Raw genomic sequence first — 15,801 nt, forward strand, 5'->3', positions numbered from 1 at the left:
GGTGAGAAGCAGGTACGGGGAGTCGAACATTAATGAGGAACAGACAGGTAAAAGGACAGGAACAGCGTCAGCACACGGGTAAACAAGGACATATGACAATCAATGCAGAAGCAGGGAACAGAGCAGGGAACCAGACAGATAGGTAATGACCGAGATGATTGAGTCCAGGTGAGTCCTATAATCACTGATGCACGTGACGTGGGGAGAAGACAGGTGTGCGTAATGATGATGGCAGGAGTGCGCAATGCTGGGGAGCCTGGCGCCCTCAAGTGCCAGGGGGGAAGAGCGGGAGCAGGCGTGACAGTACCCCCCCTTAGGCGCGCCACCCGGCGTCCCACCTGGGCGAGCCGAGGCATGGGTGCTGGACAAGCCGGCTGGGCGTGAAGGCCTGTCAATCCCGCTGAGGGTTGGGAGCCCAATGATCTGGCGGAGGCGTAGCAGCCTGAAAACCCGAATGGGCATAAAAGCCTGACGATGCGGCTGAGGCCGGACGTGGGATGGGCGCCTTCCGAGCCAACCGGGGCAAGAAACCTCTCGAGCCATCTAGGGCGTGACAGCCCGACGAGCTGGCTTAGGCACCCCGGTTCCATCGGTGTCGGTCCCCGGACCTGACGTCATCACCAACTGGAACGTAAGCACTCCCAATGCTTCGTATGATGGCTTCTGCATTCTGTATGGACCGATGCTGGAAATGAGAAGCAAGTACAGGGAGTTGAACATTTAATGAGACACAGACAGGTAACAGGACAGGAACAGCACAGGGGTAATAAGGACATATGACAATCTGGAGCAGGCCATTTTGAGTCTGTAATTAAACTCACAAATGCTGATGCTCCAGACACTCAACTAATCTAAAGAAGGCCAGTTTTATTGCTTCTTTAATGAGGGCAACAGTTTTCAGCTGTGCTAACATAATTGCAAAAGGGTTTTCTAATGATCAGTTAGCCTTTTAAAATTATAAACTTGGATTAGCTAACACAACGTATCATTGGATAATGGGCCTCTGTACGCCTATGTTGACATTCCATAAAAAATCAGCCGTTTCCAGGTACAATAGTCATTTACAACATTAAAATGTCTACACTGTATTTCTGATCAATTTGATGTTATTTTAATGGACCAAAAATGTGCTTTTCTTTCAAAAACAAGGACATTTCTAAGTGACCCCAAACTTTTGGACGGTAGTGTATAACTAGCAGTTAACATTACGGTGCCCTAGCCGGCCACGTTTAATGTTTGTTGACATGCATTGATTGTATGGAACTTACACATGCTTTGGTCAAAAAAGCGAAGAGGCAGAGCAGAAAAAGGATAGAGACAGACAGTGAAAGTAAGCACATGTGTAGGCAGTTTCATGATCTATACTGAATCACACCTGTTTTGGTAAATTGTGGTGTGGTCATTGAAAGATCAATACATGTTTGATTCTCACTTTTTTTTAAATGTATATTAAACGTTTATTAAACATACATTTTTTTGACAGTCAGCTCAGAAAACGACAATGATTGCACATCAGAGGTACACTAGAGTGATGCTCAATTAGGAACTTTAAAAAGAAATATGAAAATACATTCATATACTGTACCTTTCAATACTGTCAGTCGTTGCTAGGAGTGGTGGTAGGAGTCAGGCGCAGAGAGCAGAGGTGAGGAACTGTGTGTTTATTCAATAAAAACACAACACGATCGACGCCAACACAACGGGCGTGAAAAATGCAAAGTGCCCAAACAACAGGTGCACAGCATGCATGAAAATAGAACAGTAGTAGATCGCCAGCACATCCAAATACAAAAACACAACCTGACGCTAAATAATCCCGCACAACACTGGGCGGGCTAACCAGGCTTAAATAACCAAAATCAAAAGACAAATGAGGAACAGGTGCAACCAATAAGACAAACCAAACGAAAAGGAAAAAAGGATCAGCGGCGGCTAGTAGGTCGGTGACGACGACCGCCGAGTGCCGCCCGAGCAGGCAGGGGAGCCACCTTCGGTGGGATTCGTGACAGTACCCCCCTCCTGACGCGCGGCTCCCGCAGCGCGCCGCCACCGACCTCGAGGGCGACCCGGAGGACGAGGCACAGGGCGATCCCCATGAAGGCGGTGGAACTCCCTCAGTAGTGGAGAGTCCAAAATGTCCCTCCTGGGTACCCAGCACCTCTCCTCCGCGCCGTACCCCTCCCAGTCGACGAGGTACTGTAGGCCCCGCCCCCGAAGTCTGGAGTCCAGAATGGCGCGTATTTTATACGCCGGGGACCCCCCAATGTCCAGCGGGGGGGGGAGGAACCTCCGGCACCTCACCTTCCTGCATGGGACCAGCCACCACCGGCCTGAGGAGAGACACATGAAATGAGTGGTTAATACGGTAGTAAGATGGAAGTTGTAACCGGTAACACACCTCGTTTATCCTCCTCAGGACTTTAAACGGCCCTACACACTGCGGGCCCAGCTTCCGGCAGGGCAAGCGAAGGGGCAGGTTTCTAGCCGAGAGCCAGACTCGATCCCCTGGTGCAAACACAGGGGTCTCACTGCGGTGCTGGTCAGCGCTCTTCTTCTGCCGTCCACTCGCCTTTGTAAGTGCGTCTTTGACGGCTCTCCAGGTGTCCTTCGAGCGCTGCACCCAATCCTCCACCGCAGGAGCCTCGGTCTGGCTCTGGTGCCATGGAGCCAGGACCGGCTGGTAGCCCAACACGCACTGGAACGGTGACATGTTGGTTGATGAGTGCCGTAGAGAATTCTGGGCTATTTCTGCCCATGGCACGTATCTCGCCCATTCTCTGGGCCGGTCCTGGCAATACGTCCTTAGAAACCTACCCACCTCTTGGTTCACCCTCTCCACCTGCCCATTACTCTCGGGGTGGAAACCCGAGGTCAGGCTGACCGAGACCCCCAAACGTTCCATGAACGCCCTCCAAACTCTGGACGTGAACTGGGGACCCCGATCAGAAACGATGTCCTCGGGCACCCCATAGTGCCGGAAGACATGGGTAAACAGGGCCTCCGCAGTCTGCAGAGCCGTAGGGAGACCGGGCAACGGGATGAGACGACAGGACTTCGAGAACCGATCCACAACGACCAGGATAGTGGTGTTCCCCTGTGATACGGGAAGGTCAGTGAGGAAGTCCACTGATAAGTGTGACCACGGCCGCTGTGGAACGGGAAGGGGGTGTAATTTCCCTCTAGGCAGGTGTCGAGGAGCCTTGCTCTGAGCGCACACCGAGCAGGAGGAAACATAAAACCGCACGTCCTTACCCAAGGTGGGCCACCAGTACTTCCCCCTCAGGTTCCGCACTGTCCTCTCGATCCCAGGGTGACCCGAAGAGGGGAGATTATGGGCCCATCGAATCAATCGATCACGGAGACCAAGCGGTACGTACTGAACCCCTGTCGGACACTGCGATGGTGCAGGTTCCGACCTTAACGCCCGCTCGATCTCCGCGTCCAACTCCCATACCACCGGAGCTACCAAACACGACGCCGGAAGAATGGGAGCCGGATCGATGGCCCTCTCCTCGGTGTCATATAGGCGGGACAGTGCGTCGGCCTTCGTGTTCAGTGAACCTGGCCGATAAGAGATGGTGAACCGGAAACGGGTAAAGAACATGGCCCACCTGGCCTGACGCGGATTCAGTCTCCTAGCTGCCCGGATGTACTCGAGATTACGGTGGTCAGTCCAGATGAGGAAAGGGTGCTTTGACCCCTCAAGCCAATGTCTCCACACCTTCAGAGCCTTGACCACAGCTAACAACTCCCTGTCGCCCACATCATAGTTCTGCTCCGCCGGCCCTAGCTTCCTAGAGAAGAAAGCGCACGGGCGGAGTTTGGGTGGCGTGCCCGAGCGCTGTGATAGCACGGCCCCCACCCCAGTCTCGGACGCGTCCACCTCCACTATGAATGCCAAAGAGGGATCCGGATGAGCCAGCACTGGAGCGACGGTAAACAGCTCCTTCAGGCGACTGAACGCTCTGTTCGCCTCTGCTGACCAGCGCAAGCGTGCCGGACCCCCCTTCAGCAGTGAGGTAATGGGAGCAGCAACTTGACCAAAGCCCCGGATAAACCTCCGGTAGTAATTGGCAAACCCTAAAAACCGCTGCACCTCCTTTACCGTGGTCGGAGTCGGCCAATTACGCACGGCTTTAACGCGGTCATCCTCCATCACCACCCCCGAGGTGGAAATGCGATACCCCAGGAAGGAAACGGCTCGTTTGAAAAACTCACATTTCTCAGCCTTGACGTACAGGTCATTCTCCAGCACCTTGCGCACCAGGGAGACATGCGCGGCGCGGGTGGCGGAATAAATCAAGATGTCGTCAATATACACCACCACCCCCTGTCCGTGCAGGTCCCTGAGAATCTCGTCAACAAAGGATTGAAAGACGGCTGGAGCATTCTTTAACCCGTACGGCATGACGAGGTACTCATAGTGGCCCGATGTGGTACTAAATGCGGTTTTCCACTCGTCTCCTCCCCGGATACGCACCAGATTGTACGCGCTCCTGAGGTCCAGTTTCGTGAAAAAAGCGCGCCGTGAAATGATTCCACCGCCGTAGCGATGAGAGGTAGTGGGTAACTGAACCCTACTGTGATGGAATTTAGACCTCGATAATCAATGCACGGACGCAACCCTCCATCCTTTTTCTTCACGAAAAAGAAACTCGAGGAGACGGGTGACATGGAGGGCCGAATATACCCCTGTCTCAGAGATTCCGTGACATATGTCTCCATAGCCAACGTCTCCTCCTGTGACAATGGGTACACGTGACTCCTGGGAAGTGCAGCGTTTACCTGGAGATTTATCACGCAATCCCCTCGTCGATGAGGTGGTAATCGGGTCGCCCTCTTTTTACAGAAGGCGATAGCCAAATCGTCATATTCTGAGGGAATGCGCACAGTGGAAACCTGGTCTGGACTCTCCACCGTCGTCGCACCGATGGAAACTCCCTTACACCTGCCTGAGCACTCCTCTGACCACCCTCTGAGAGCCCCTGTCTCCACGAAATATTGGGATTGTGATTAGCCAGCCAGGGAATCCCCAGCACCACCGGAAACGCAGGAGAATGAATGAGGAAGAGACTTATCCGTTCCCCATGATCCCCCTGCATTACCATGTCCAGTGGCACCGTGGCCTCCCTGACCAGTCCTGACCCTAATGGTCTGCTATCTAAGGAGTGCACGGGGAAAGGTTGGTCCAATGACACCAGGGGAATCCCTAGCCTTAATGCGAGCCCACGATCCATAACGTTTCCAGCTGCGCCTGAATCGACTAGCGCCTTATGCTGGAAAGAGGGAGAAAACAAGGGGAAAGTTACTAAAACGAACATGTGACCAACAGGGAGCTCTGGGTGAGGTTGGTGCTTACTCACCTGAGATGGACGAGGAGTGCTCCGCCTGCCATCCCGATTCCCAGAGGAGCTCCCCCAGCACCTGTCGGTAGTGTGTCCTCTCCGACCACACTGGATACAAGGGGAGCCTCCTCCTCCGGTTCCCCTGGACGCGGCCCCCCCTAGCTCCATAGGAATGGGAGCTGGAGGACCTGGAGGTGGAACCAACAGGGCCCCGTCTGGACGCCCGCGCGCAGCCAGCAGATTGTCAAGACGAATGGACATGTCGATTAGTTCGTCTAGCGACAGGGTAGTGTCCCGACAGGCTAGCTCATGGCGGACGTCCTCCCGGAGGCTACACCGATAGTGGTCCATCAGGGCCCTGTCGTTCCACCCCGCTCCAGCAGCCAAGGTCCGGAACTCCAGAGCAAAGTCCTGTGCGCTCCTCGTGTCCTGATGCAGGTGGAACAGCCTTTCACCCGCCGCCCGGCCTTCTGCTGGGTGGTCGAACACGACCCGGAACCGGCGGGTGAACTCAGGGTAGTGATCCCTTGCCGAGTCTGGGCCGTACCACACTGCGTTGGCCCACTCCAGGGCACGTCCCGTTAAGCAGGAGACGAGGACGCTTACGCTCTCCTCTCCGGAGGGAGCTGGATGAACGGTGGCCAGGTACAAATCCAACTGTAGCAGGAACCCCTGGCACCCCGCCGCCGCTCCATCGTACTCCCTGGGGAGAGCCAGGCGTAGGGCTCCGGGTCCGGACGTCGGTGGAGGGGTAGATGGTGGAGGAGGAGTTGGTGCTGGGGATGCGGTAGGGAGGCCACTCCTCTCCCATCGGTCCATCCTCTCCATCATCTGCTCCATCGCTGAGCCGATTCGGTGGAGGATGGTGGTATGGTAAAGGACCCGTTCCTCCATCGATGGGAGAGGAGGGGAGGCTGCTCCTGCTGACTCCATAGCGTGGTGCGGGATTCTGTCAGTCGTTGCTAGGAGTGGTGGTAGGAGTCAGGCGCAGAGAGCAGAGGTGAGGAACTGTGTGTTTATTCAATAAAAACACAACACGATTGACGCCAACACAACGGGCGTGAAAAATGCAAAGTGCCCAAACAACAGGTGCACAGCATGCATGAAAATAGAACAGTAGTAGATCGCCAGCACATCCAAATACAAAAACACAACCTGACGCTAAATAATCCCGCACAACACTGGGCGGGCTAACCAGGCTTAAATAACCAAAATCAAAAGACAAATGAGGAACAGGTGCAACCAATAAGACAAACCAAACGAAAAGGAAAAAAGGATCAGCGGCGGCTAGTAGGTCGGTGACGACGACCGCCGAGCGCCGCCCGAGCAGGCAGGGGAGCCACCTTCGGTGGGATTCGTGACAAATACCTCTAACTAATAACATGTTTTATTTTGTTTTACATCTGTCTCCACTTTCCAATGATGGTAAATAGCTCAAAACATTGAAGCATACTTGTATGTTGTACTCAGGGCCTAAAATGTACTTCCGCCAAATGCAGGTAGATTTTGGCATTGGCTGTAAAAATGTCTATTTGATCAGTCATGTTGGTGGGTGGTCAGTGCTCCACAGTTCGAGCATTTCACATTTATAGCAAAATAAATAGTGCTGTAGATGTTTTCAAAGTATTTCTGCCTCACGCTGCGACACTGCATGGCTGGAGGCTGTGTGCTTGTGAAGAGCTGAGTGACAGATTCATTTTTAGAACCGCTGCACACAGACAAAAGTTGGTCTAATTTACTTGAAATGAAAGTCCGCTGATGTGAGACTTTGTCCTTGTGTTTCTTGGCAATTTACATTGTTTTATTCACAAGCTAGGTTGTTTTTCAATGTTTGAGTTTCAACTGCTAGTGAAGACAAGCAACAGTGATACTAGTCAGACTCAATCTCACAGGCACAAACATGACTCGAGTTACCACGGTAAACTCCCGCCTTTAAAGGAGCAGGTGTTAAGTTTATTAATTCGACCATTTAAAAAAACAAGCACACATAAAACTTAAAAGCCATACATGCACATGAATAAAATCATTGAGGATAACACACAATAAAGTCTGTGTCAAGGTTGTGCGCTACTGGTAAGAAGTCAGGTGCAGGAGAGCAGAGAGTTGTGATCTGGCGCACTTTATTTGGCAGAAGCACAAAAGACAGACGCAACTGCGTCAAAAACCTCCAGCCAATGGCAAAAGTGAATAAGAGCGAAAACACTCACAATAATGCAAATGTAAGACAATAAACATACTACGGGTCAAAAATACGATACCCGGGGAAAAAAACAGTCTGGCGCGTAACACGTAACAAAACAATTCCACACAAAGACATGGGGGGAACAGAGGAATATATATATGCAGTGTGATTAGGGAATGCAAACCAGGTGTGCGGGGAACAAGACAAAACAAATGGAACAATGAAAAATGGAGCGGCGATGGCTAGAAGGCCGGTGACGTCGACTGCCGAACGCTGCCCGAACAAGGAGAGGAGCCGACTACGGCGGAAGTCGTGACAGTCTGGGACTTATTTCCATTGTGGTCCTGTTTTTTTTCTACCTGCCACAGTAAATGACTGACAGTAACTTCATAATATTTAAAAACATTGAAGTGTTCAAATCAAAACAATATACCTTATTTTCATCTGTTATATAGTAGATCCAATCCCAAATGGGACCCTATGCACTTGTGGAGCAGAAAATGTTCCAGTTCTTCTATGGCCTGCATACTCACCAGACATTTCACCCATTGAGAATGTTTGGGATGCTCTGGATCGAGTACGACACTTCCCGCCAATATCCAGCAACTTCGCACAGCCATTGAAGAGGAGTGGGACAACATTCCACAGGCCACAATCAACACTATGTGAAGGAGATGTGTCGCGCTGCATGAGGAAAATGGTGATCAAACCAAATACTGACTGGTTTTCTGATCCACGCCCCTACTTTTTTTGAAAGTTATCTGTGACCAACAGATGCATTTCTGTATTCCCAGTCATGTGAAATCGATAGATTAGGGCTTAATGCCCAGCGCTGTCCGGTTTAGGAGAGGGCTTGGCCGGCAGGGATGTCCTTGTCCCATTGCGCTCTAGCGACTCCTTGTGCCGGGCCGGGTGCATGTACGCTGACTTCGATCACCAGTTGTACTTAAGCGAGCAGTGTGTCAAGAAGCAGTGCGGCTTGGCAGAATAATGTTTCGGAGGACGCATGGTTCTCGAGCTTTGCCTCTCCCGAGCCCATACGGGAGTTGCAGCGATGGGACAAGACTGTAACTACCAATTGGATATCACAAAATCGGGGAGAAAGATTATGACCTAATGTATTTATTTCAATTGACAGATTTCCTTATATGAACTCTAACTGTAAATCTTTGAAATTGTTGCATGTTGCGTTAAAAATTTTGTTCAGTATATATACATATTTTTCTTCTGTTGTAACTTCAACATCAAGACAGCACTTAGAGCTTATGATTCAAAAGGTCTAAAATCAGTGCAAATCCCATGTCCAGGGTGAATACATTTTTATTAATGTATATCAGACATCACACAGGCGTGTCAACTAAAATGTATATCACAGTCCAGATTGAAGAATTGGGTCAAATGGACAAAGTGAATATTCTGTAAATCAGTGCTTTTTCCCGTAGAACTTTGCATGAATTTGAGTGGTTACATATAATACATGTTCACAGAATGGTTGTGAGAGAGAGACTGTTGCTGTGCTCCCAGGTAAGGACCTTGCTTCCGGTAGCACTGAAGGCCCCAGTATTCAGTCAGGCAGCTTGAAGAAGATGTGTGTCACCATCCAGGCCAATGTCACGGCATGCAGTGGCCTGATAGGGAGATGACAATAAATGCGTCATGTACCTTTCATCACCAAAGCCGTGTTAGCATTTACTGCACATGTTTCTGAACAATTCAACCTATTTGTTATTGTCGTTGATATATGAAGATTCATTTATATTCAGGTCATACGCATTGACTGTAATACCTCTAGGGTCCTTTGGTGAAATGACTGGTGTGCAACAGCTTTATTCCAGGGCCCGTATTCACAAAACGTCTTCAGGGTAGGAATAGGGATCTAGGACCAGCTCTCCCTGTCAATGTAATCATGCACATTTGGAACACCTGCTCATTCCATGTTATTGACAAGGTCAATCCAGGTAAAAGCTATAATCCATTTTTAATGTCACTTGTTAAATCCACTTCAGTATAGATGAAGTGGAGGAGACAGGTTAAGCCTTGAGACAATTGACACATGGATTGTGTATGTGTGCCATTCAGAGGGTGAATGGGCAAGACAAAATATTTAAGTGCCTTTGAAGTAGTAGGTGCCAGGCACCCCGGTTTGAATGTGTCAAGAACTGCAACGATGCTGGGTTTTTCGAGCTCAACAGTTTCCTGTGTGTATCAAGAACGGTCCACCACCCAAAGGACATCCAGCCAACTTAACTCAACTGTGGGAAGCATTGGAGTCAATATGGGACAGCATTTCCTTCGCTAACTAATGAAACAGAGGTAAATATGTACCAGCCTAATAAGCCAAATTATATCAAAACAACACAGCCTATTTGCAGTAAAATCAGGAGGGGCATTTAGCTATATTGCCAACTTTTTCAGTCTCCAATGTATCATTAAATAGGCAGGGGAACAACCTAGTTTGAAAGTGTTCAATAGTCAGTAACTAGTCTTTGAAATATTTCTAGCAATTATATAGCTTGTTCTTTTCTATAAACCTAGCTATTGTCCACTAAGTTAGTTAAGGTGAACTCAACTCAGACTGATGGTGGGAAATAACGTTAGGTAGCTTTCCCCCAGCAGTTTCAATTGAGTGAACTAGTGTGTGTGTTAGACATAAATTGTGTAATTTACATAACACATTTTCAGAATCCATACATACAAATTTCACTTGTAAATGTAAATATTCAATGCTTTGCATCTATTATGCTACTTTACTATGATAACTCCTTGAACCCCTCAATCAATCAGAGATGATTAGTCATTTTGGCGAGGTGGGGTAATGGGATGGGAGGTTGGGGATGGAGGCCCACTTGTTTGATTTTTGTAATTTTTTTACTCTGAATTCATTATTACTTCAACTCTGTATGTATTTATTAATGTTATTTATCTTTTTGAGTGGCAGCCTACGGGTACATGTTTTATTAATGTATACAGTTGTTGCCAAAAGTTTTGAGAATGACACAAATATTAATTTTCACAAAGTCTGCTGCCTCAGTTTGTATGATGGCAATTTGCATATACTCCAGAATGTTATGAAGAGTGATCAGATGAATTGCAATTAATTGCAAAGTCCCTCTTTGACATGCAAATGAACTGAATCCCCAAAAAACATTTCCATTGCATTTCAGCTCTGCCACAAAAGGACCAGCTGACATCATGTCAGTGATTCTCTCGTTAACACAGGTGTGAGTGTTGACGAGGACAAGGCTGGAGATCACTCTGTCATGCTGATTGAGTTCAAATAACACACTGGAAGCTTCAAAAGGAGGGTGGTGCCTGGAATCATTGTTCTTCCTCTGTCAACCATGGTTACCTGCAAGGAAACACGTGCTGTCATCATTGCTTTGCACAAAAAGGGCTTCACAGGCAAGGATATTGCTGCCAGTAAGATTGCACCCTAAATCAACCATTTATCGGATCATCAAGAACTTCAAGGAGAGCGGTTCAATTGCTGTGAAGAAGGCTTCAGGGCACCCAAGAAAGTCCAGCAAAGCGCCAGGACCGTCTCCTAAAGTTGATTCAGCTGCGGGATCAGGGCACCACCAGTACAGAGCTTGCTCAGAAATGGCAGCAGGCAGGTGTGAGTGCATCTGCACGCACAGTGAGATAAAGACTTTTGAAGGATGGCCTGGTGTCATGAAGGGCAGCAAAGAAGCCACTTCTCTCCAGGAAAAACATCAGGGACAGATTGATATTCTGCAAATGGTACAGGGATTGGACTGCTGAGGACTGGGGTAAAGTCATTTTCTCTGATGAATCCCCTTTCCGATTGTTTGGGGGCATCCGGAAAAAAGCTTGTCCAGAGAAGACAATGTGAGCGCTACCATCAGTCCTGTGTCATGCCAACAGTAAAGCATCCTGAGACCATTCATGTGTGGGGTTGCTTCTCAGCCAAGGGAGTGGGCTCACTCACAATTTTGCCTAAGAACACAGCTACAGTGAGGGAAAAAAATATTTGATCCCCTGCTGATTTTGTTCGTTTGCCCACTGATAAAGAAATGAGCAGTCTATAATTTTAATGGTAGGTTTATTTGAACAGTGAGAGACAGAATAACCACAAAAAAATCCAGAAAAACGCATGTCAAAAATTTTATAAATTGCTTTGCATTTTAATGAGGGAAATAAGTATTTGACCCCCTCTCAATCAGAAAGATTTCTGGCTCCCAGGTGTCTTTTATACAGGTAACGAGCTGAGATTAGGAGCACACTCTTAAAGGGAGTGCTCCTAATCTCAGCTTGTTACCTGTATAAAAGACACCTGTCCACAGAAGCAATCAATCAATCAGATTCCAAACTCTCCGCCATGGCCAAGACCAAAGAGCTCTCCAAGGATGTCAGGGACAAGATTGTAGACCTACACAAGGCTGGAATGGGCTACAAGACCATCGCCAAGCAGCTTGGTGAGAAGGTGATAACAGTTGGTGCGATTATTCGCAAATGGAAGAAACACAAAAGAACTGTCAATCTCCCTCGGCCTGGGGCTCCATGCAAGATCTCACCTCGCGGAGTTGCAATGATCATGAGAATGGTGAGGAATCAGCCCAGAACTACACGGAAGGATCTTGTCAATGATCTCAAGGCAGCTGGGACCATAGTCACCAAGAAAACAATTGGTAACACACTACGCCGTGAAGGACTGAAATCCTGCAGCGCCCGCAAGGTCCCCCTGCTCAAGAAAGCACATACACATGCCCGTCTGAAGTTTCCCAATCAACATCTGAATGATTCAGAGGACAACTGGGTGAAAGTGTTGTGGTCAGATGAGACCAAAATGGAGCTGTTTGGCATCAACTCAACTCGCCGTGTTTGGAGGAGGAGGAATGCTGCCTATGACCCCAAGAACACCATCCCCACCGTCAAACATGGAGGTGGAAACATTATGCTTTGCGGGTGTTTTTCTGCTAAGGGGACAGGACAATTTCACCGCATCAAAGGGACGATGGACGGGGCCATGTACCATCAAATGCCAACAAGGCTTTTGCCACCAAGTACTAAGTCATGTTTTGCAGAGGGGTCAAATACTTATTTCCCTCATTAAAATGCAAATCAATTTATAACATTTTTTACATGCGTTTTTCTGGATTTTTTGTTGTTGTTATTCTGTCTCTCACTGTTGAAATAAACTGTTCAAATAAACCTACCATTAAAATTATAGACTGCTCATTTCTTTGTCAGTGGGCAAACGTACAAAATCAGCAAGGGATCAAATACTTTTTTCCCTCACTGTATGAATAAAGAATGGTACCAACACATCCTCTGAGAGCAACTTCTCCCAACCATCCAGGAACAGTTTGGTGATGAACAATGCCTTTTCCAGCATGATGGAGCACCTTGCCATAAGGCAAAAGTGATAACTAAGTGGCTCAGGGAACAAAACATCGATATTTTGGGTTGATATTTTGAGTCGATGGCAAGGAAACTCTCCAGACCGTAATCCCTTTGAGAACTTGTGGTCAATCCTCAAGAGGCGGGTGGACAATCAAAAACCCACAGATTCTGACAAACTCCAAGCATTGATTATGCAAGAATGGGCTGCCATCAGTCAGGATGTGGCCCAGAAGTTAATTGACAGCATGCCAGGGTGGATTGCAGAGGTCTTGAAAAAAAAGGGTCAACACTGCAAATATTGACTCTTTGCATCAACTTCATGTAATTGTCAATTAAAGCCTTTGACACTTATGAAATGCTTGTAACTATAATTCAGTATTGCATAGTAACATCTGAAAAAAATATCTAAAGACACTGAGGCAGCAGACTTTGTGAAAATGAATATTTGTGTCATTCTCAAAACTTTTGGCCACGACTGTACATTGAAATGGATAATGTACCTGTAACTAAGGCTGTGGATGTCTTGAAATCCTGTCAGCCGGTTATTGTCATACAACTTTAATTGTGAATGATAGAAACCTTAGAATGTCTTAGAAATCAAAACATATATGGACTGCATGATGTGACTATACACTATTGATGATTTGAGAAAGTCACAAAAAAAGCATGAGCTCTGTTCCTTGCTTCAGGCTGCACACACTGTTCTCTTATCAAGTGATCATCTTTTCACCCATCAGATTGTTCTCAATTGAATCTTGTCTTTATTAATATGTAAAATTTGTTTTGATGGCCCATTATCAAATGGGCAGGAATGGGCAGGGGAAAAAAGGCAACTTTCACACGGGATTGCATATAAAAATGTCTGGGCTTATAAGAACACTTATTTCACCATTGTTCGAGAAGCACGCAGCATCTCGCTGCACGACAGGTGATATCAAATGTTATTTATTACATGTGCCAAATACAACTTGTCACAGAAGTTGTCATGTAGAGAAGAGGACCAAGGCGCAGCGGGATTGTGGACACTCATGTTTATTAAAGGAAACATGTAAAGCATCCACTTGAACAAAAAAACAATAAACAGTACTTACAACGGTAACAGTGTGGCAGGCTCAAACCAACGCAGTGCACACAAACAACCACCCACAACCCCAAAGAAAAACACACACACCTATATAGGACTTCCAATCAAAGGCAACTCAACACACCTGCCTTCAATTGGAAGTCCCAATCACCCACACAACATTTAACAAACACAAACCACCTGCCACATCCTGACCAAGACTAACACAATACACCCTCTGCTGGTCAGGACGTGACAGTACCCCCCCTTCAAGGTGCAGACCCCGGGATGCACTTAAAAAAAAGAAAAACACAAGAAAATCCCCAATACCCCAACAAACAATAACCCCTAACAAATAAGGGAGGGAAGGGAGGGTGGCTGCCGTCAACGAGGGCCCTGTGCTACACCCTCCCTCCCCAACCCACCTATCCTGGAGGTGGCTCAGGTGCAGGCCGTTCCGGGCAGTCGGGCCACTCTGGCAGCTCGGGGCAGTCTGGACAGTCTGGCAGCTCGGGACAGTCTGAGCAGTCTGGCAGCTCGGGACAGTCTGGGCAGTCTGGCAGCTCGGGACAGTCTGGCAGCTCGGGACAGTCTGGCAGCTCGGGACAGTCTGGGACAGTCTGGCAGCTCGGGACAGTCTGGGACAGTCTGGCAGCTCGGGAAAGTCTGGGCAGTCTGGCAGCTCGGGACAGTCTGGGCAGTCTGGCAGCTCGGGACAGTCTGGGCAGTCTGGCAGCTCGGGACAGTCTGGGCAGTCTGGCAGCTCGGGACAGTCTGGGCAGTCTGGCAGCTCGGGACAGTCTGGGCAGTCTGGCAGCTCGGGACAGTCTGGCAGCTCGGGGCAGTCTGGCAGCTCCGGACAGTCTGGGCAGTCTGGCAGCTCGGGGCAGTCTGGCAGCTCCGGACAGTCTGGCAGCTCCGGACAGTCTGGCAGCTCCGGACAGTCTGGGCAGTCTGGCAGCTCCGGACAGTCTGTGCAGTCTGGCAGCTCCGGACAGTCGGGGCAGTCTGGCAGCTCCGGACAGTCGGGGCAGTCTGGCTGCTCCGGCAGTTCGGGGCAGTCTGGCCGCTCCGGCAGTTCGGGGCAGTCTGGCCGCTCCGGCAGTTCGGGGCAGTCTGGCCGCTCCGGCAGTTCGGGGCAGTCTGGCCACTCCGGCAGTTCAGGGCAGTCTGGCCACTAGGGCAGTTCAGGGCAGTCTGGCCACTCCGGCAACTGTTGACTGGCGGGCAGCTCTGACGACTGTTGACTGGCGGGCAGCTCTGACGACTGTTGACTGGCGGGCAGCTCTGACGACTGTTGACTGGTGGGCAGCTCTGACGACTGTTGACTGGCGGGCAGCTCTGGTGACTGTTGACTGGCACTCCAGTCTTGCCCCGTCAACCAGCCCTTGTGCCCCCCCCTAAAAAAATCTTGGGGGTGCCTCTCGGTCTCCCTTACCCGTCGTATTCCCCAGTCCTCGCCAAACTTCTTCCGCTGCTTGGTCCTTGTTTGGTGGGTGGTTCTGTCTTTACTGGCTCAAATAGCCGACCTATCAGCCTGTTACCAACACTTAGTAAACTTTTAGAAAAAATTGTGTTTGACCAGATATAATGCTATTTTACAGTCAACAAATTGACAACAGATTTTCAGCACGCTTATTATTACGCTTATTATTTTTGATTAACCTTTATTTAAACAGGGAACAAGTTGAGACAGAGTCTCTTTTACTGTCACGCCCTGATCTGTTTCACCTGTCCTTGTGCTTGTCTCCACCCCCTCCAGGTGTCGCCCATCTTCCCCATTATCCCCTGTGTATTTATACCTGTGTGTTCTGTCTGTCTGTTGGCAGTTTGTCTTGTTTGTTTCA

This window comes from Salmo salar, chromosome ssa15, assembly GCF_905237065.1.
Source record: "Salmo salar chromosome ssa15, Ssal_v3.1, whole genome shotgun sequence".
In the NCBI taxonomy this organism is placed as follows: domain Eukaryota; kingdom Metazoa; phylum Chordata; class Actinopteri; order Salmoniformes; family Salmonidae; genus Salmo; species Salmo salar.